Below are 23,646 nucleotides of genomic sequence, written 5' to 3'. Positions count from 1 at the left end.
CTTAAACAAAAAAAAATTGGAACTTGAATAAGTAAAATATAAAACTAGAATAGATAAGAAGATAAAAGAGAGCCTTGAAGTAAGAGAGTATGGATTCTTCAAAGTTTTTGGGTGGAAGATATGGCTTAAGGTATGGGGTATTTATAGGAGTAAAATAGGTAGTAGTTAATTTTCAAATTAAATAGTTTGTAACCTTCACCATAAATTAGGACATTAAACCAAGATTTGTAACCTCCATCATTAATTTGGAAGTTTTAGGAAACAAAACCCCCTCCCCATTACCATGGAATCCAGTCAAAAACTATGGCTAAAATTTATTTTTTTTGAAAACTTGTTTAATGAAATTTTGACTAAGATTTAAAACCAAAAGTTTAACAAATCCAATATTGGCGCCATCTCCTGCCAAAATAATTTAAAAACGAGTGAAATTACTAATATACCTTTTGCTCAAAATATTTATTTTAGAAATTAAATATTTTAATTACTTGAATAAATTTTCAAAAATATGGGTATTACAAGGGTGAACAAAGCCACCATGATCAGGATCATGAGGAGAACTCGAGAACCGCCACTGAGCAAATGGGGGAATAAGAAGATCACAACGACACTAAGATCCAACAATCATCTCAGTCTAGAAGGGAGGCGAGATGGTCCAGTGTCAAGCGCCGGCATCACTTTGTTCCTCTCCAATCTCTACTACCATACTCCAAGAGCCATGCAGAAACCAAGATACCGACTTGCAAGTATGACGGTACATGGACTACGAAGATCACATATCGGCTTATGAGGACACATTTTGTTATACACCAATACAGACTTTGTCTGGTTTAAAGTGTTCCATTCAACTTTGTCTGGTTTAGCACAAACATGGTTCAAGAGCATTCAGTCGGCAACAATTATGATTTCCAGTAGCTATCTGCTATGTCCGTCATTATTTCTATAGGAAAAAACACAAGAAAGAGGGGGGTGAATTGTATTTGTAGAAACAAATGTAACATTTTGCGGAATCATAGAACTTAAACAAAGAAAGAAGCTAAAGGAAACACAAGGGATTTTCATGATGAAAAACTTCTTGGGCCCAACAAGAAGAAACAACCTTGAGCACTAGCAATATTAAACTCAACACTTTCACTAGTTTGCCAAACAACTTTGTTACAACCTAATTCTAGTCACGAGCCACACCTTGAGTTCCTAAACTCAAGTTCCTGAACAACTATTCTCTTAAAAATTGTTCCTCTCAACTTCATCATAAGTTTTCTCACTTTAACTCGCTTCAATAGCTAAAAGCTTCTCTCTCTGCAAAACTTCATTCAAAGTCCCCTTACCTCAAAGCCAAAATTACAATGATTAATAATAGCTTCGTGGAATAGAGTAAGAAGGTGAAGAACAAATGACTTGAGAATGAAGGCACTGACACTTTACTTAGTTAAAGTCATTAAATCATCTGGTCTGACAGAAATTGGAACTTAATTAGACATTAGCATTTATAGCAGTGATAACTTAGAAAGTGAGATAAAATCATGTCACTACAACAAAATGTTTCAGTTAGACCAAAAATTACGACCACACGCGTTTCTGGTCGTAAAGAATGAGCAATAACGACCAGATCCTCTAACGGGTGGAAAATAGAAGAAATTATCTACGATGAGGCAAAAAACTGGTCGTAAAAGATAATATCTCGTCGCAAAAAAATAAAAAATTACAACCACACAAATATCTGGTCATAAGTAATGAGCAATAATGACCAGATCCATTAAAGTGGTCGCGAATATAAGCAATTATCTGCGACGAGGCGGAAATCTGGTCATAAAAAATCAAAATCTTAAAATCTGGCTGAAAACAAAAGCGGGATTTATTCCCGGGTTCCCCTTCAAATTTTCAGTTCTTTTTTCCCCAAATTTCGTCTCTTCATACTTTTCCCCCAAAAAAATTCTCCTTAATTTTTTCCCCAAAATTAGCACCACCGAAAAAAATTTAGTCATTCTCTCTGTCTCTTCTCTCTCTCTCTCTCTCTCTCATATCTCATATCCTGCTAAATTTTTTCGAAAATTTTATTACTTAGGGTTAACTCGTTCGAATTTTTCTGGGTTTTTTGGTCGAATTTGGGGTTTGTTTTGCTTGGGTCGAATATCAAAATTCTGGGCCGAATTGCCACTTGCGGTTCATCAGGAGTTCGAAAGCTTCCAATTTGCTCCAAGAATCTGATAATTTCGGGTTCCCGACAAGTTTAGAGGTTAGATATTTCTCATTGAATTTTTTTTTTTTTGCAAATTGTGGATGTTCTGGATTTCTTATAATTTTGGGTTGAATTCACATATTGCGGTTCAGTAGGAGTTCCAATGCGTAAAATTTCTGGGTCGAATTCACATATTGGGGTTTATCAGTAGTTCGAAAGCATCAGAATTCTGAGCGAAATTGCCACTTGTGGTTCATCAGGAGTTCCAAAGCTTCCAATTTGCTCCAAGAATCTGATAATTTCGAGTTCCTTACGAGTTTAGAGGTTAGATATTTCTCATTGAATAATTTTTTTTTTTTTTGCAAATTGTGGATGTTTTGGATTTCTTATAATATTTGTGTCTTTGATTTCCCGATTTATGTCTTTATTGCGTAAAAATTTTGGGTCGAATTCTCAATATTATTGGCTTGCTGCTTGTTTATGGGTTTGGGTGTGGTAAATTTGCGTTTTTATTTTATTTTTGCAAATCTATTAAATGATGATGAAAATGGTGGGGAAATTGCCGAGCTTCATGGAAGAGAATGGTGGATAATTTAGCTTGAAAAGGGAAGTTAAATGATTGTATGGCAATTTCGTACGTCATCATTTGAAGGATCAGTTTGTTGTGTTTGTCTTCTATTGCCATATATTCCTCTCCTTTTATCTTCTAAGTTCATCATGGTATCAAGAGCTAAGGTTAGATCCTTAAAGTAAAGAGCAATGAAGAAGAACAAGAAAAATTGGAAGTCAGAGTCTTTGAATCAAAGGGTCATGTTAGATAATGATTCTAAGTACTTTGTTCCTTATGTATAAGTGAAATGTAATGGTTAAGTCTTCCACTAATAACTAGTTTTAGATATCAGATGGTTGACATCATGGTATTTAGTTTGACAAAGAGAAAAGAACTTAACATTTCCTATGCAAAGCAAACTATCAAGAGCATATATTATATGATCACACTTAAATTATAGGGTCACTGACTTTAAAGATCCTCAACATAAGGAATGCTCTTTTCAAGTTCTCTTCTCAGCTTTTCCCAGATCCAATTGAATATATAGGATGAAGGATGTAATCTTAGCAACAACGAACAATATTAATACTTTAATGGGTTAAACCATAGACATAACTGAAAGCAAATCATGATTTGTGATAAATTACTACAAAAGAATTACAATAAAAGACAGTATATACGTACACTTTACTCGCATTGAGAATCGAATAAGCTGATATAGTCTAGACAAGGATTATAGTCTAGACAAGGATTATATCTAAAAGACAGAAAATGATTGCTATCCTTTGAGATGTATTTATTGTTGGTCAATCAAGAATAATATTTAAACCTAAACACCCTCCTTCATGTATTCTTTTCCTCCTAGTTTTTTCATTCTGATCTAATTAATTATAATCTATCTTATAATTTTTTTATATTGTTGAGTTCAAGTTATAAAATTTATTGAAATTTGTTTGTTAAGAATATAATGGCACCTTGTAAGGAATGGATGAAATTTGCTGAAGGTGATCGTTTAAACACTGAATATGAAATAGGTGTTGAAAGTTTTATAAAATATGCTTTTGAGAAGACGGGAAAAGCATAAGATTAGATCATATCCAAAGTTAAACTTTCTGCCTCACCAACTCATGGTAATGATTTTTTATATTTATAGCCCTCTTTAGTCCATGGATGATGGTAGATTAGATCATATCCAAAGTTAAATCGCTATGTTGGAGAACTTGTAAGAGCTGCTTGGCAGTGAAAGATTGGTTGCAGTAACATCATATTGTGCCAGGTGGCAGGTTCGTGAAACTGGAGATAAAACCACTATTTATTCCATCTTAATTGTTTATATGCAAATAATATCTGGTACGACAGTAGCTTTGCTGGTCTGCAGAACGACACTCCCACTTTGTGATGCTTGAAAGTGATTCTTTGAATGTGATGCGACCATGTGAACCAATTGGAGAATGGACAGGTTGCTCCTCTCTACCTTATTCATGATGATATTTTTAAGGCAATCATGGACTTTTAAGGAAATCAGAGAATTATGTGAATGAGATTGATTCTGTATTGTGTACTGTGTACTAATATGATAATATCTATGAATGTCTGTAGGTACTTGAAGCTCAGCACTAGAACCACTTTTGTTCAAGGCTCACATGCAGGACATCGTATTTTTGTAAATCTTCCTTCATTTTGGATGCAAAGCTTAAATATACTACTTAAAAGTACTATGGGGCACTTTGGATGCAAAAATTTTGTATAGACAATCTATAATAGTTTGGATGCAAAGTTAGGGATGAGATATACTTTTATGAAATTTTGCAATGCTTAGTTTTTGTATATCTGACTCATTTTAAAGAGAAGTATTAGAAGTAATATATACATGTTTTCCCATTTATCTTTTTAGACATTTTCTCCTGTAACGCAAATTCGATGTTGCTATTACATTATTATAAGGATCATACATAGAAACATGTTGCTTAAAGGCGAATCAAAAAATTACTTTTATATATAAAAGAAATAATGATGTGGGTATAGATTTACGACGAGATTAATTCTATTGCGATGAGATTTCGTTCAATTACGACAAGAAGAATGGTCGCAATTACAACTTTTTAATATTTCAAAAACCATAATTACGACCGTAATCTGGTCGTAAAAAACAAAGATTAACGACGAGGTTTGATCTGGTTGTAACTAAGTATTTACGACGAGGTGCAAAAACTGGTTGTAAACTTTTTAACGACGAAGCCTTTTACGACGAGTGACGACCAGGCGCGTTTCTCGTCATAAAAGGGCTTTTACGACAATATTAGGCGTTTCAACAACGGGAAATCTCGTCGTAGATGCTTGTTTTTCTTGTAGTGTGTGTTAGTGGTAAAAACATTTTCCCATGATGTTCCTTAACTAGAGTAACACGTTCCTCTTTGAAACCCATGATCTTCATGATCTCTATTAAACAACCACTTACGCAGTAAATCAAAAAATTGATTTAATTAAAAAGTATTTTAATTAATAAAATCCTTTTACCAAAAATATTATCTTTGAAATATTTTCCATAAAAGTCGAAAAGGATATTTATTATCTTATAAAAATAAAATCTTTTTCCTTAAAATGAGTTTTTTACTTAAATAAAACGGTTTCCTAGAATATCGGCATAAATTACTCAAACGACGTTATTTACTATGACAGTGCCAGTTCATTTGTTCCTTACAAAGGAACAGACGTTCGTTCTCATTCTAAATTGTCACAGTTCCTCACCATCTTACTCGTTCCTTTACATTATAACTAGAAATAAAAAGTCTCGCTTTTTGGCCTCTTGCTCCAATGCTTCTCCAGTATCAATTATTTGAGCATCTTCGCTTAGTCTTCAAAATCCAATTTGATTTCTTCTTTGGCTTAGTATTCTCTTTGCGCCTTTCATTGATACCTTAAAAATTCATTCACGTAACAACTTGTTAGTTCAATACTTAGTTTGTATCTCTGTTCCTTTGTCATCATCAAAACTAGGGTTCAACAATTTCCCCCTTTTTTATGATGGCAACAAAGTTACAAACTAAGGAAAATAAAATAACAATTAACTTAAGAAAATGAAAGATAGAAATAAAATAATACTTTATAATAGTTAGTAAGGCAGATTAAGGATTTTCATTTTTTTTTTTTTCAAATTTTGCAACTTAGTTTGTTCCTAGTATCTTTTCCACCTCTATTATCCTCAAAAAAATCAAACTCTTGGTAATTTTGGGAAGACTAGTATTTACAAGACCTTTAAGACCATTAACAAGCACCAAAAAAAATTATTAACTTAGGAAGTTCAAAGGTTAGTCTTTTTCAAACATCAATCATAGAGTACTAGCCATTCCAAGTCAGAAATTATGCAATCAAATCACAAATGAAGACAAGTATAGCAAAATTCATTTTATATATATAACATTTGTTCCAGAAAAGTACAAAAGATAAAAAGGAAGAAAAGAAACACGAGCTAAGAGTTCAAGTTCCTTTATGAGAAATAGGAACTAGACATTAGGAAGGAAAGGAAAGTTGTGTTACTCTATTACTTCTTCTTCAACCACCTCCTCATGATGCAATCAAGTTACTTCTTCAAAGATTTGATTGCTTAGGCTATCATCTCCATATTCGTTTGTTGTTCTATCACCGTATCACTAACGACTTTAATTTAACCCATCATCTTTCCGTTTTATCATCCAAAGTCCAGCAAAGGTGATTATAGAACTTGATCATATGTTGAGCATGGAGACACACTTCATTTACCCAACCAAAATCATCCGAAGGAACTTGTTCCTTTCCCTTAGAACCAAAGTTAGTAGGTGGTTTAGGTGGAGGAACTGGGGTGTTTTCTTGGGATAGTCATGTTGTTCCTATGAGAGGAACATAAGGTGAAGTGGTGGTGTAAAGTGAAGGAAGAAATGGAGGGTGTGGTGGAATGTCAGTGGATGTAGATGAGAAAGGGTTTGGTTCACTCAGCTCAACCTTTATAAGTTCATAACTAGAAGAAACAGAGAACGAATACGAAGAGATGTAACGAATTGTAGTGAGGGTAACAAATATTTTTTGTTAGGAGGGAGGAGTAGGTTCCATAGGGGAGTTGGCAGACAATTCCTCTTCATCGGATATAACTAAAGGTGAGTTCTCGTTAGAAGGAACTAGTGCAGTTTTTTGTAATCCGCAACCTAGAACTTTGTATAACTCTGTTAAGAACAGAAAGGGTAGGCATTTTAGCAATAATATTGTGTCTCTTGGGTGGTTGTTCCTTTGGTTCAGTAGGGGCATAAACTTGTTACTCCAAAATTACTTTCACTAGTTCCTCTTCTAGTGTCATTGGAAGTTTTCTCTCTTGAGAGGAAGTGGAAACCATACAAAGTCTTCTCATTCAATATATAACCTTGTTTAATTCCCAAGGTAGGATAACCAGTGGTTTTGACTTTGAAGAGAGAAATAAGAGAGGTGATCAAAGCACCATAGACAACAACACATCGATTCCCTATGAAATGAGTAAGGTGTTGGATAAACATAGAGGGGAAGTTTATTTGGATATGGTGGTCATGACAAAACATGTAACACATATCTAAGAGACCCACTAGTTAAACAAAATCTTATGGACAGGAGAAAGGAGATTGTGATTAAGTTTTGTTTGACTAGCAGTTTCCCCAAAAGATTTGACAATGTCATGTTAGGAGAAATTTGAAAAGGAGACAATTCATCGCCTCTTTCAATATAGATCCGTTCCTTTGCAAGTAACTTCCCATATTTTTCCTAAAGTTTCTTGGAATATTTTTATTTTCTTCCCCCTTACTTCAGTAGTACATACTCCATTAGTGTTAATGAAGTTTACACAAAACTCATCTATTGTTAAATGTGGTTTCAAAAAGGTATTCCATACCTTGTTCTTTTAGGACCTCAAGAAGTTCAGTGAATTGAACATTCTTGGTACATTCTAGATCAGCACAAAATCCTAAAACATACCTCGTGTCACATCGTTTGGAAGGAACAAGTGTAGCTTGTTCTTCACCCTCAATTTATTATGGAATTTCTTCTTCATCATCTTTCCCAATCAGTTTCTTCTTCTCACACTTCTCCTTGATGACTCCAATATTTGCTCTTCGACCGCCATTATTGTTTCTTGAGATTTTTTGATTTCTAGGGTTTTAGGAGGAGAGGAGGGGTTTTCCATTAGAGAATTTGTGGAAGTTTTTGCTTTTGGAAAAGGAGAATTAAGATAGGTTTTTGCCATTTTATGAAGGGAAATTTGGGTTTTATGTGGTTCGAAGAAGCGTGAAGGAGATGATTAATGGTGAAGATGAATCGATTAAAGGAATACGGTTTTGGAAGGGAAAAAAGAAAAAGAAGGAAGATGCATGTAATAGTAAATGAAGAGTTATACGAGTAAAATTTAAAAAGAAAAAATAAAAGAAAAAGAAAAAATAAAAATTTAATCAAGACTTGATAAATCTGATTCCTATATTTTAGGGATTTTTTGATTTTTTGATTTTTATGGACTTTTTAGTTTATGAAAAGAAAAACAAAAAAATTAAGAAACTATGCTATAGGAACAACTTATATATGCTAATTATCAATATTTTTGAAATCATGCATGTGTCTATGACTTAGGAACAATAATGGGAGTATTATGTGACATTTGTGAGTGGCTTTATTCCTTTGTATCCAAGTTTATGTTTTGAACATCTTAATTTCCAATGGTCTTAGGCAATTAATTATAGTCACTAATATCACATAGAGTAAGACGAATCAATTCAGACATGTGGGATTGGATCACAATTACTTAAGTTTTATTCAACCTAACTCAAACCTTAATTTTTTTATATCTATCTCTTTGTAGTGGCTTGGTTAGTATATTAGCAATCTGATATTCAGTTTGACAAAACTCAAGTTTAATCAAACCTTTTTCCACATTTTCTTTTAGTCACCGAGTTGTTGTTTTATCCAAACCATTTGAGAGCAACATGCAACAGCAAAAGAAGCTACATATTCAGCTTTAGCAGTGGATAAAGCAACCGAGTTTTATATCTTGGTACTCCAAGAAAGTAAACTATGACTAAGAAATTGAACCATATCTGAGGTGCTTTTCATATTTAAAAGATCTCTAGCATATTCAGCATCAACATATCCTCTTAGCTTAAATGTGTCACTTCTGGGATACAGAACTCCAAGATCATTTATTCCTTTGAGATATCTACAAATTCTTTGTACGGATGTAGATGAGACTCCTTGGGATCTGCTTGAAGTCTAGCACACAAACCAACACTAAAAGCTATGTCTGGACGACGTTAGATACAAAAGAGAACCTATCATGTCTCTATATTTTGTTTGATCAACACTTGTTCCTATGGAGTCTTCATCTAATCTAGTTTAAGTTTCCATAGGATTGTGATTTATCTTTGAATTTTTGAGGCAATATCTCTGTAACAGTTTCTTTATGTATTTTTGTTTGTGAATTATTATCCCTTTTTCAGTTTGCTTAATTTCTAAACCAAGAAAGAAATTTAACTCACCCATCATACTCATATCAAATTCACTACTCATGAGGTTTGAGAATTCTTTACATAATGACTCATTAGTTGCTCCAAAGATAATGTCATCAACATATATTTGAAAAAGAAGTATGTCAATTCCTTTTGATTTTAGAAACAATGTTTTATCAACTTTCCGCTTTTCAAATTATTCTCTAAAAGAAACTTAGATAATCTCTCGTACCATAACCAAGGTGCTTGCTTCAACCCATAAAGAGCCTTATCAAGCTTGTAGACATGGTTCGGGAAATCATTACATTATAATCCAGGGGTTGTTCAACATATACATCTTCATTAAATAGCCATTAAGAAACGCACACTTGACATCCATTTTGATACTGTTTAAATTCCACATATGCAGCAAATGCGATTAGTATTCTAATGCCTCAAGTCTAGCTATAGGAGCAAAGGTTTCTTCATAGTCCATTCCTTCTTGTTGATTATAACATTTTACTACAAGTCTAGCTTTGTTCCTTACTATAGTTCCATACACATCTAGTTTCTTTCTAAACACCCATTTTAAGCCAATCACTTTATGTTATTTAGAAGAGGGAATTAGAGGTCATACCATGTTTCTTTCAAATTCATTTAACTCGTCTTGCACAATAGTGATCCAATAAGAATCAATTAGGGGTTCTTCATGATTGATTGGTTCCATCATTGATAGGAACGCATGAAATGCACAAAAATTCCTAATTGAGATCTGGTTTGCGTACCTTTCGATATGTCACTTATTATGAGTTCCACTGGATGTGATTTTCAATTTATCCAAGGTTTAGGTTGAAACTTCCTTATAGGAACAAGTTGTTAGTCTTGAGTTTCATGAGAGGATGAAGATCCTTGTTCAATTGTTCACTTTTCAGCATTTGTTAAATCAGTTCCTTCAACATTTTCGTTCTTAGTAGGAAAAGGAATATCTCTATCAGCTTGAGAAATAGGAACCACATTTTTATCAACGTTTCCATTTTCTTCGTTCCTTCCCTCTTTTAATCCTTCTTCTTTAATTGAATCTGCATCTTTTTCATTGAACGAACCAATCCTATTTCAAAATCATCAACCTGCTTGCTTGAATTAAAGTTATTAGATTCATCAAAGATTATATGTACACTCTCTTCCACACACATGTTCTTTTATTATATACCCTATAAGCCTTATTATGTGATGTGTACCCTAGAAATATTGTTTCATCACTCCTTGCATCTTTCCAAGATTATCTTGCGCATTATTATGAGGAGTAACCAAGAGGTCGTCAGACCGAATATCTGGAGTCTCCGGCGATCAGTCTTTAGGCTGGGGCGACCCGCAGACCGTATGCCAAATATGTGGAGTCCACAGACATAATGAGGGCTTTGCTGTTCTCATGTGGGTTTGTATGCAATATCCTCATGATTGCTTTAAAGGGATTTAGTAGGCTCCTCATTTCAACAAGATGCATCTTATTTTAAAAAGCTTATTTCCTCAGTCACTCCATAGTTAAGCGTGCTTGGCTGGGAGTAGTTCAGGGATGGGTGTCCTCCTAGGAAGTTCCTTAGGGTGCGCATGAGTGAGGATAAAATACGCCAAAAGAAATTGTGTTGGTTATTGAGGAAAGTTGTTGGCCCTAGATGCGCATTGGTGAGTATAGACTCCGCTCCCGATGGATCGGGTGTTACAATAAGTATAAAAAGATAGCCAACCTCCACCTAGGCCATCTTGCTTATTGGTGCCTTTGAACATTTCTTCTTACCTTCACCCTTGGCAGAACCGTCCCCCTTCAACAACTGCAGCTACCAGAAAAGATTCAGAGTTTCAGAAAACTTCTTGAACCGCACTGTCCAAGCATAAGCTATAAGGTTACGCCCGGATAGCGGTGATAATTGGGCCAAGAAAATGTTGAATGCATTCAAAATATCGACAATGTAGGGATCCACGGAAAACCTAAGCCCGAAATAAGCTGATGAGCATATACGGCATCATGGCCGGTAGGATAGTTAGTTACACAGCTCCCCTCAGCAAGCATAATCAGGCGTATTGTCTGGTAAGCAAAGGCCACTGCCCTTTTCCGGCAAAAATCGTGAGACAGGCGGGTCTTTCGCCATCTATTGTCATTTCCTCGAAAGAGGGACTACCCTTCTCGCAAAACGGCAGGAAGGGACGGTGAAGGTTATTATCTTCATCATCAATATCCTCCTTATCAATAATTCCATCACTAATTGGGTCCTCTTCATCAACGACTATTACCGGCCTCGAAGACAAAGCCTCAGCAGGGAGCGTGGTCAAGGGCATATTCTTGGTATGATGAGGAAAAAGGTAAGGAGATTTCACTGCTATAATCATCAGCGTACCATATTGACCATGAAGGATAACAATTACATTATCCTCATAAGTTTTAATGGGGGTCAAAGGCGAGATGTCTAGGGCAAGGGATTTAGCAGAAGGCATTTTCAGTGGAGATATGGTCGGCTCAACCCTAGCCGAAGTACTGCAATCCCTACTAGACTTGAACCTATGTTCTTTGACAACATCTAATGTCGGTGACTTCTGACACCCTCAGGAAGAACCAGTAATAACGGAAGAGGACCTACAAGAGCTAAAGTCACTATCAGTCATAGGGGGGATCCTTAGAGTTGTTTTGGGAGTCGGAAGCAGAGACATGCTTAAATGCGAAAATTCAAAGTTCAAATTTAGGGGGTTTGTGGGAATGTGTACGTGGAAGGAGAAACTCACACGAGGTGCATGAATAACTTAGAATAAGACCAAAAATGGGGAAGAACTCCAAAAATCTCAACCGATAGGAAAGCTTTTGAAAATGGTTAGTTACGAGATGGAAAATGACGATGAGCAATTTGCACTTGTTTTCGTGGAATTTGAGCAAGATTCAACAGAATTATGAGCAAAAGAAAATTTGGAGTTTGAGACAAAAATCGCCTCTATAAGAGTCTACGCTTTGGGTGATAGAAGAAATGAGGGAAAAAGCTTCTTTCATGTCAGAGAGGGAACAACTCTGATTAAAAGACTCCTGAACTGCCTCGACCAAATGACGCCACGTCTTACCCCATAAACCACTATAAATCAAACGGTTATCTCGGGGCTACCAACATGCGGTGCAAGGACCAAGATGTCGTTTCATCTCTTGCATGTCAATCATGTGCTCCCTCTTAACAATTCATCATAATGCCAATCTATGAGGAATAAAATCGTATATGACTGTGCCATGTCATATCGGCATGGGGGCTAGTTGTATGAGGCTGTTAAAATCCCTTATCGGTCCAATTGAACTGTCAACGATCGAGATGGTCAAATCATCCACGTATCTCCGAATGGTCAGGGGAGAAAGTATATGATATAGATATTCTTATCATACCGATCTCCTTATTAGGCACTTTACCGGTGTTAGCCGTCGGGGCCATTCTTTAATGAGCATGGGCCTGATCCAATACTGTGCAAGCAAGGCATATCGGCCTAAAGATAAGTTTCAAAAGTGGATAGAATTGTATTCATCCAATAGGTAAAGTAACTTACTTAGCTTATAATACTACTAGCTCCTATAAATATATAACCCATGATGTGAATCATCAGGTAGGTTCACGATCACTATTATGCTTTACTTGAGAGATACTGACTTTATCCTTACTGACTTATTCATGGAAGGGGCGTCCTTCAAATCAACCCCTGAGGTTAGTTTACGTATTATGTGTTGCAGGTCATCAAACCTGCTCACAGGATAAGGAGATACCGATTCACTCCAGCCCTACTTATTCCATAACGGAACAATACTTTTTTTTTGAAGAGATATATTTATCATACTTAATTATCTACTTAAGTTTCAAAGACATGAAGATCTCAAGAAACAGATAAAAATAATTATTATGTTTAAAGGAGTATTGTAGGCAAGTATTTATTTCGCCTACGCCGGATTAACGCGTATTAGATTTGACTACCCCACTGTAAAGGTTTTGTGTTGCAAAATTGTTTTGAAGTCGCCAACAAGTCTTTAAAGGAAGACTCATAAACCTAATTGGATATTGGAAAATCGTAGGGACAAATTAGGGAATTATCCAATGTACATTTTCCCGTCTAGACTCCATAGATGGTCAAAATGAACCAAAGATTGAGTTGAGGGGTGAGAGTACAACACAGTCAGGAACCATGTTTCCCACTGGTGGCCTCTACTTAATACAATTCATGTCAATGTTTATGCAAAAAATAACCAAATAATTTTTTAAGCACCCTAAAAATAATTAGTCTAGGTTGGTTCACGAAACACATAAAAGACTATTTTATTAGTGACATATTATCATGTAATCGATTTACAGGGAATCTAGCAGGTTGTCCAAATTAATCTGATTAATATTAGAAATTCTTTAGGTCTTTGTTAACAATAATAACATGTGGGTGATAAAAACAATAAGGCAGGGACAATCATATAATATGAAGAACAATTGGAAAAATATACAATATGCATATATATGAATAATAATAATATAAATATAAAATAAAGTATGGAAAATAGATCAGAATGTAGAAAGGCACGATTTTTATATTAAATATCGATATCATGAAAGAAACTGTTAGTAACTTCAATATAAAAATATAGAATTTATTTAAGGACCCTCAGGATTATATCGGGCTTTGGGTCTGCGAGATTGACAAGCTTTAAGGCGAGCAATCATGTAGCCTGAAAGTTTGAATGTATGAAAGTATGTAGATTGAATGTGTTTGTGATTGAAAGGTATCAGTTTTTGTAGGGAAGTTTTGTAATTCTTAGAAAGGTTCATAAGGTATTCGTAACATAAAAGTCGAGAGTTGTGTATAAAATCCGTCCTTAAATTGGTACGACAATCAGGTATATTTATAAGATAAACGGAACTGCGCCTCACGCGCCAAGTTCGCCGGGGTTAGGCTGACGCGTCACGCACATGACACGGCATACCCAGTATAAAGTGTACACGTGGTACACGCTTTTGAAAAAGATAAGAAAAAAAAACAGCATTTCACATTGAGTAGTGCGCTAGGCTCACGACTCAGTGTTTGGCAAAGTGCCATGTGTCAGGTGCGTATTCGTGCACCTAACATAGGTGGACTACGCTGCACCTAATGCACCAAGGTGCGCCAGCTGTAAGGCGGTGCGCCAAGCACACGGTGGTGCGCCAGGTGCACTAGTCTGGCTTTTGACACGCCTTTGCCAGTTTTTTAGAACGCGTTTTGAAAATATTTCTAAAACATCTTTTAATTCGAAAAATCCGATTTTCATCATGAAAAATATCTTAGATAATATTTATCTATGAAAATAAAAAATTTTATTGTTATTAAATAATTTTTTGGGATTTTCAAAGGATTGGGCTCAAAATACATAATTAATTGTGCTTTAAAATAGAACTTTGACACTTTTCGAAACAATTTTGGGATGTTTTTTCAGACGACTCTCCCCTTGGGCCGTACCAATTAAGATCATAATATGTTTCTTATTCAGATCCTTAAATGAAGAGACATGATTATGTGCCTACAAGTACTCGTTTTTTGGTTGAGAACTTGAGATCATTTAGGGTATATTTTGCTGATCAACTTACTTTCACTTATTTTCAAAATTTTTTAAAGAAATTTTTAAAAATTTTAAATAAAATTCTAAAGTTATTAAGTAAAGTTAATAAATGGTAAGAACAAAATTGAAAAATTTAGAAAAAGTTAAATAAAAAATAGCACATTTAGTTTTAAAAAGGTAAATGCTAACGACCCTCCTGAGCGTTAAATAAACTTAATATATCTCTATTGAAGGGGGGGGGTTTAATATGGTATCCCCCTGCAAAATATCTGATATATACCATCAATAAATAAAAATTGTCATATATATATAAATAATCTTTTCATTTTCCTACCATGCCATATATATTACACACGTTAACAATGAAATTGAATGTGAAATTTTAATTAAATATAAAAAAAGGAGAAAAAAATGTGTGAAAAACTCTAATAAAAACTAAATTGACAATATAACATGATTCACAAAATCAGAAGAAAAATTAAAAACTTGAATTTCATATTAATAATTGTCCTGATAATATTTTAAAGGGAAATTATCCCTAGTAGCTCTAAGGTTTTGGGTTTTCTCTGTGGTAGCACTTCTTATTTGTTTTTCTCAATGGTAGGCCCCAACTTTCATCTTTTCTCCCTTGTACCACTTCTGTAAGTTTTCATTAGTCTTACTCTGTTTTTAGTTTGGTATTTATAAGGTGACGTTGTGAACACGCACAACGATGTATTTGACCTGCTTTGCATGCCTACGAAAAATACTCTATTTAGGATTTGTGGGGTCAATTTGTCCTGGAGGACTCAATTTGAGGTCAGAATTATAAAAAAACGACCAGAAATACCTCATTGTGTGTATTAAAAACATATCGTTTTGCGTGTCAAACTAAAGCAGAGTAAAACTAACGCAAACTTATCAGAAATGCTACAATGAAGGAAAAAATTAAAGCTCAGGCGTACCAATTAATGAGAAAAAATTAAAGTTAAGGCGTACAAATTAATGAGAAATAATTAAAGTTGAGGAGTACCAATTAATGAGAAAAATTAAAGCTGAGGCGTACCAATTAATGAGAAAAAAAACCTTGGGGCTACCAGAGAGAATTTCCCTGTTTTAAAACCTAAATGTCGTATTCGGTAGTCTCTATTATATAAATCAAACTATTCCTCTTTATTAATTTTCAATGATCGAACTTGATACACAAATTCTTCTACTTTATTGCAGCACAAACTTTCTTCTGCTTTATATTTCCGCCTCTCAATACTATATTTTAATAATGATGAAAAAAATAACAAAAATCAAGGAAACATTGATTTAAGAAAAATATATTAAAAAATTAAAAGTAATTATAAATGTCTATTCGAATCAAAAGTTTTGTAACACGAATAACTATTTGAGACAAACACATTAATATGACACGCATACATTGCGTGTATAAAAAGGCCAGTTTTACCTATATTAATCTTAGTCTCCAAATAACTTATTTAAAATAACATACCTTTTACTGAGAATAAAAAGAGGAATAGGTTTCATCCTTTCATGATTGGCGATAACTCTATAAAAGATTGGTGGCTTCTAAGTTTGTGATTGTTTGGAGAACATATATCTTAGGCATTACCAAGTTTAAGGTGAATGTCACAAATTCTCATATTCGACTGCGTAAATTGTGATTCATATTCTTCACATATCTCCGACGTCATTTATGACATTCGTGGCATCCAAACTAATAGTTTATCGTGCTTTGACTATTAGTCAAAGGTTGGAGTGTTGGGTGTACCCTAGTCATATTTTATGGTATTAAGGTCAATCTTACCAATGAATTCGGAATCTATCGGGCATTGTCCTGCAGTTGATAATATTATAATAGAAGATGATCCTCTAGCTAGTACCACAATACAAACTACGTAAGTATGCTGAAAATATGAAAATGTAGAACAGTAGAAGTATATGCTTTGAAGATAGAAGATGATAGCTAGCATTAATAGTTAGTCTCTATAAGACGTGAAATATTATATAATATTAATGACATTAATTTATATTTATGAAGAAAATCAGTGGTTTTAATTTAGACAACGTTTTCTCGTCTAAATTCTCCAGCAGTTATATAAATTCAACTTATATAAACTTATATATATGAAATCATATGACTTGGCAATAGTTAACTAAACGTACACTAGTGGAAAAAAGGCAAGGAATGCGGTCAAAAGAGCCCTAAGGGCTGCATTTTTGGCCAGCAACCTTTGCCGTAGCAGCCCTTCGGCAAAAATGAAGCGCTGCAGTTTTGGAACAAAACCCTTCACAATGAAGGGTTGCGGTTTAGGCTCATAAGCGCAGCCTTTCCATATTGAAAGGGCTGCATTTTTGGGCCTAAACCGCAACCCTTTGGGTTCGTAATTTTTTTTTAAAAAAAAATCTGCCAGCCCAACACCCCCACCCCCTGCCAGCTACACTGCAGCATCCCCTGCCAGCCAACCGCCACCCAGCTCACATTTCCACAATCGACACAAGGACAATATAAGTCGACTGCCACTACATGAAAAGTGCTTCACTGCGACAACTTGAATAACGGTCGTTATTCTTGCACCTAGTGACTGTTTTAATTCGTCGTTGCCACTATCTGCTTTTAAAGTGGACAACGACGGATAAACAGTCGTTATTCATTAGTGACCATTTATAACAATCGTTGATTTTATTATTTTATATTTAAACTTTTTTTTAGCTTAATTAGGTGATGGTATTATACGGTCGCTGATGAAAAAGGAGTTGAAATAAAGTTGGCCTCTTTCATTCGGTTTTATTTTAGAGATAAAACACAAAAGGGAGAGGAGGGCGTGCAAATTGAAGAAGCCATTGAAGGCGATGGTCAGACCTCCACCTTCCTCCAACGATCGGCGACCTCTGTACTGTAATTCCTGAAGCTTCATGTTTCTTGTTTATAATTTTCGTTACTCATCAAACCTAAAAATTGGGTTTTTGGGATATAGGTCGCCAAAACCACCGTACATCAGCCGTTTTAATCCGTCGCCGCTTCTAAATCTTTCTCCTCACCGCTAGTAATACCTACCCTAATTTAATTTTTTAAAAAAATATTTGGCACTCACCAAACCCTCATTCGGCTTTGTCAATGTAGGTTGCCAAACACCACTAGCCCTAACTTCCATTCGACTATGCCGGAGCTTTGCCACTGTCTCCTTGCCGCCGAAATGCGCTGCCGCCTCTAGGTACACTTTAATTTTTACAATCTTTAATTTTAATAGTAAATTTAGTTTATGTGATTAATTGCTTAATTTTATGTTTAAAGTTTGCTAAGTGCTTTTAAGGTTACCGTTTAATAATTGATTTTCTACATGATGTAGCATTACATAGCATTTTTGGTGTTTCTCTTTGGCTTAATTTTAAGGTTAGTAGTAATTTTGACCATATATTATCTTCAATTTATATTTTTAGTTTTTTATCAATATATTTTTAGTATTGAATACAAGGTATTTATATTGATTTTGTTCATGTAAAATCTATAATTTAATTTTTGTGTTTGATTTTCATCATGGTATGAAATGTAATTTATTAAAAAAAACGGTTGTTTAGAGAATGTTAAAAACTACATAATTTATTACTTTATATTACTTTGAAGTTTAAGTTACTTTAAATGTATAAGTTTAAGTTACTATATAATTATCACAATAGTTTATATAATGGTTTGTTTATTAAAGGTTATAAAAGTTAAAAACTATATAATTATCAAAATAATTAATTTATTTCACATTCCTTTATTTATTTTACACTATTTGAAATGTTATATTGTTTTTTGACATATTTGGTTTTCGTGGAAATAGTTTGGATAATGTTATAAATTTAATTTAAGTGTTTAAATAAATATATTTGCATCATCATGTACCTAGATACCCGTTCAAGGTATACTCCTAGAGTATACCTTGAATAGTCCCTAATTAGGATTGTTCTTGGACGTTTGACCTCACTTAGGTGGTGAATACATGGCTTTTTTTTTCAATTCTATGTAATATTTGGTGATGTTGTTTCTCTATGTTGTTCTTTGGGTACACATGTAAGCTTTTATGAAGCTCAGATTGTGTACTTGGAGAACTCATGGGAAATGCTGCCGGATTTTACGTAGAAGCGAATAGTTGACATACATTCACTAGTGGGGTTAGACGTCTAAGAATGGGTTAGGTTGGAGTTATAAGGACCTTTAATTTGGACATCATTTTAAATCTATATGCATTTCACACGAATGTTTTAATTGTACATATGTTGGTTGTTAATGAGTATTGTGATTGAAATGGTTTAGAATTGTAGAATTGGTAACCACGAAAGGAAAGGAGCATTGGTTGATGTATGATAGATATGACCATGGGCGTAACTTGAGGCCGGAGTTCTTGAGGGGAGTTGATGAATTCATTGACTTTTGGAAAGCAAATCCAAAAACCCAAGTAAGGATGAAGTTAGATGCCCTTGTCCGAAATGTTAGAACAGACAAATGCATGACGCAAACACAGTAAAAGTGAATTTGTGTAGCAAGGGATTTATACCTAGCTAGTTACTACGGTTGGAATTCTCATGGTGAAGAGTTACCTCAATCTGCACAAAAGCTATCTAATCCATATCGTGAAATGGTTTTCGATGCTCTTATGAATAACCCGGAACCGTCCACTGTTGAAGAGCCTAGTGGAATGGAGGAGGAGCCTAATCCTCAAGAAGAGGTATTTCTTGACCTATTAAAGGCTTTTGAGGAACCGTTGTACGAAGGGAGCTCTATATATTTGTGTTGAAAATGGCATGTACAATAGTATATTTGAAGTGTGGGTGTAATTTGCCACATAGGAGTGTGTTGATGTGTTTGCTTCATTAATGAAAGCAGTAATGCCTAACAACAACAACAACAACAACAATAACATGAGTAACACATTTTATGATACGAAGAAGATGTTGAAGGGATTAGAGCTTACCCACGAGAAGATTCATGCTTGCCCCAAAGGTTTTATGTTATTTTGGAGAACTAATGCACACTTGGATAGATGTAGGTGTCCGATAGAACTAGATACAAGAGGACTTCTAATGGGTATCTAGTTCCAATGAAAGTTCTGATTTGTTTCCCAATCACACTGAGATTGTAGAGGTAGTATACAACAAAGAATATTGTTGAATAAATGACATGGCATGCCAGTAATCCAAGAGTCGAAGACAAAATGGCTCACCCTAGAAACATTGAAGTTTGGAAGCATTTAGATAGATCCTTTGATGAATTTGAATTTGAGCCTAGGATTGTTTTGCTCTATTTGTGTACCGATGGGTTTGGTCCACATGGAAAGTTTGGGGGTCAATATTCATGTTGGCCGGTTATCTTAACCCCGTACAACTTGCTGCCATCGATGTGCATGAAAAAACCCTCCATGTTCATTTCTTTTGTTCCTGGCCCCGAAAATCTGAAGGGAAACTTGGATGTGTACATGCAACCCTTAATCGAGGAATTGAAGAAATTATGGGATGTTGGAAAAACAACTTATGACATTTCTAGGAAAAAAAAATTCAATATGCGTGCCGCCATTCTTTGGAAAATAAGTGATTTTCCAGCCTATGGTATGCTATCTGGCTGGGCTACTGTTGGGAAAAAGGCTTGTCCTTATTGTTTGGAAAAATCCAAAGCTTTTTGGCTTGACCATGGGGGTAAAGTTTCTTGGTTTAATTGTCACCATCAATTCCTACCTCTAGATCATGCTTCTCGTAACAACAAAGTAGCTTTTAACAGAAATAAGGTTGAAAAAGGGTCTCCACCACACATCATGTCTGAGCAAGAGTTGTGGTCATGTGTTAAAGACTTGTCAAAGGCTACAGATGGACCAGAAGCACTTAACACTTTGAAAAAGTTGAAAAAGGGTGGTACAAACAAAGCTGTTTTTTGGAGCTCCCGTACTGGAAAACTTTGCATCTTTGTAACAACCTTGACATCATGCACATTGATAAAAACTTATTCGACCAACTCATTCACACAATTATGGATGTGAAAAACAGACATCAGACACCGTTGCATCTAGAAAAGACATTGCTAAATTGTGTAAAAGGCCTCAACTTCTTGTTACCAAGGATGCGAACGGAAAAGATACTCCACCAAAAGCACCTTTCGTACTGGACAACCCAAACGAAAGTATTATGCAACTGGGTCAGAGATTTGAAATTTGCCGATGGTTATGCTTCCGACTTAATAAGATGTGTGGACATGCAGTTCGGTAAGCTGCACAGTGTGAAAAGCCATGACTTTCATGTCTTCATGGAAAGATTATTGTCGATTGCATTAAAGGAGTTGCTTCTGGTTCATGTGTGGAAAGTTGTTACTGAGATCAACCTCTTTTTCCGTGATTTATGTTGCTCCACCATCAGAGTAAGTGACATGGAAAAATTTGAAAGGGACATAGCTAAGATCCTTTGTAAACTCGAAAAGATTTTCCTACCATCATTCTTCAATTCCATGGAACACTTACCAGTTCACCTTCCACGCGAAGCTAAGCTATGTGGTCTCATGCAATACCGTTGGATGTTTCCTTTTGAAAGGTACCTTATCCTTCATTTTCATGTATCCTTTTTTATTGTTCTTCGCAAATATGTAACTCTTTTCATAACCACCTTATTACGTTCATTAATCATTTGAAACGCAAAATTGGTAACAAGGTTCGTGTGGAGGGTTCTATTTGTAATGCGTACTGGTGTGAAGAGATTGCAAACTTCTGTTCCAACTACTTTCAACAAGGAGTTGATACTAAGACACGAGATTTAGGCTATAATGTAAATGATGAAGTTGATAGGATGCTCGACGATAATGTCCCAGAGCTTTTTAAGGTTAATTGTGGTCGACCATCAAATGCAGTTGGAACACGATTTTTAACTAAAGTGGAACTACTACGTGCACACCTATATGTGTTAGCAAATACAGGCATCTTACAAGAATTTGAGAAGTAAAACACTTGATATTTATCACACTATTTATAAATTTAAATATTATTTTTTATTATGACATTAACAATTGTTATGATGGTAAGGGGTTTTGAGGACCACATTCTTCAAATTTGACCTACTCTACGTACAAAAGATGTGTGGGTGCAACATGAAGCAGAATACCTTGATTGGTTTAGATCGAAAGTGAGTCTATTTAACTATTAAATCTGGCTTGATACAAAGTTGTATTTAACAATATGAATGAATTTAAATAGGTTATTCAAGACAAACCAATGATGATGTACTTTTTTCTTTCGCAATGGGTCCATCAACATTAGTTCACACTTGGAATGGATAGTGTATTAATGGATACAATTTCAAAAGACAATGATCAAGCAAACACAAGTCCACCATGAATTATGGAGTGTGTGCATGTCTAATGACGGAGGGAGTGATTTCTTTGGGATTCTAGATGATATTATGGAATTGAAGTTTACTGGTGTCCTTAGGCAATATAGCACTGTTCAGTTCAAGTGTAATTGGATGGACAATGTTAGGGGAATGAACATCGATTAATACAAGCTAGTTGGAGTCAACCACACCAAGAAATACCCCAACTTTCATGCCTTTGTGCTTCATATTAGGTTAGCCAAGTATACTTCACACCGTACCCAAGCTTGAAAAGAGATCGTGCTCAATGGTGTGCTGTGTTTAGGACATAGGCAAGATCTGTGATTGATGCTCCCGTTAACTTCGACTTCCTTTAGGAGACAAGTGCTGGGACTCTAACTCTTTGTGATCCAAATGATATTCCCGATTATGAAGGGGGTAATGATGTCGAGTGTGTTCAACTAGATGATGAAGATAATTTTTTCGAAGCCCCTTCAAGTGATGATCAAGAAGAATCTAATTTCGAGTCTGGAGAAAGCGAGGAAGATGATGATGATGATGACGATGATGGTTTTGGAATGACGATAGTGATGATGAACTAAGCGAGGATGTGAGTTCACTTTGATTTGTTTTAGTATATCATAGCTTGTATCAAGGACAACATATAATTAAAATATGTGACTTTTGTAATGATATGTTGAAGATTACTTGTTATGACATTTCCATTTATGATACTGCTACATGTTTTATTTAATTTTCATGAAATTGCTGGTATTGATGCTATTAGACTAACGATTAATCTTATCAACCATGATTTACATATTTGTTGTTTTCTTTTTAGGCAATCATGTCTAATCCTAAAGGGCGTGGAAGCAAAGGTCATGGGAATTTGATTCCGAGGGACCTTTTTCAGTCACCGGAACTACAAGAAAGCAAGGCAGATCCCTATCTCAGAGGCACAGGGAGATGATTCACAGGCACATGACTTTGGTAACCACGTGTCGGAGACTCCAAATAGTTAAAATGGAGGAAAGTGAAGGGTCGAACCATGCACCAAAAAAGGTTTTAAGCCCTACTAGATTGTGGTAAGTTTGTAAGCTAATATATGCTACATGATTTTTGTCTTAAATGATATTCATAATTCACGTGTTAGTTTGGTACAAGGTTAGTGGGTCCATCACTGACATTTTCAGGGCCATTTTCGAAAAACATGGTTCAATTACAGGGAGGTAGAAAATGCCACAAGGACGCATTGGCGGAACTCATTCACAGTGTGTATGAATCGAATTATAAAGAATGAAATTGATTATATTATTTTATTAATAACTTGGTTTAATGATTGGTTAAAGGGTCTTTACGAATGGGCTCCTGAGTAAAATGGTCGAGTGAGGAAGGCTTACAAGATGAAAGATGCATATCGTCTGAGAGACTTACGATATTAGGCCCTAAAGAAAACCAAAGAAAGGCCAAAATGGTTGGGGGAAACCATCTACAAATCCATGAAGATGAGAAGTTAAGATCCCACGTATCTAGAAAATTCTGAAAA

The 23,646-nt window shown here is 35.1% G+C and overlaps 1 long non-coding RNA gene across 1 annotated transcript; it reads left to right on the top strand.

The window, feature by feature from the left end:
* Window positions 1-1,891: 1,891 nt before the first annotated feature.
* Window positions 1,892-4,619, top strand: LOC125497547 (uncharacterized). Its single transcript, XR_008969384.1, has 3 exons — window positions 1,892-2,233; window positions 2,332-2,500; window positions 4,326-4,619. It is a non-coding gene; the product is annotated as an uncharacterized LOC125497547 (long non-coding RNA).
* The last annotated feature ends 19,027 nt before the right edge of the window (window positions 4,620-23,646 follow it).

Source organism: Beta vulgaris, chromosome 5 (genome assembly GCF_026745355.1).
Source record: "Beta vulgaris subsp. vulgaris cultivar EL10 chromosome 5, EL10.2, whole genome shotgun sequence".
Taxonomy (NCBI): Eukaryota; Viridiplantae; Streptophyta; class Magnoliopsida; order Caryophyllales; family Amaranthaceae; genus Beta; species Beta vulgaris.
The sequence above is the reverse complement of the archived record's forward strand: the minus strand, read 5'-3'. Positions and strand labels throughout refer to the sequence as shown.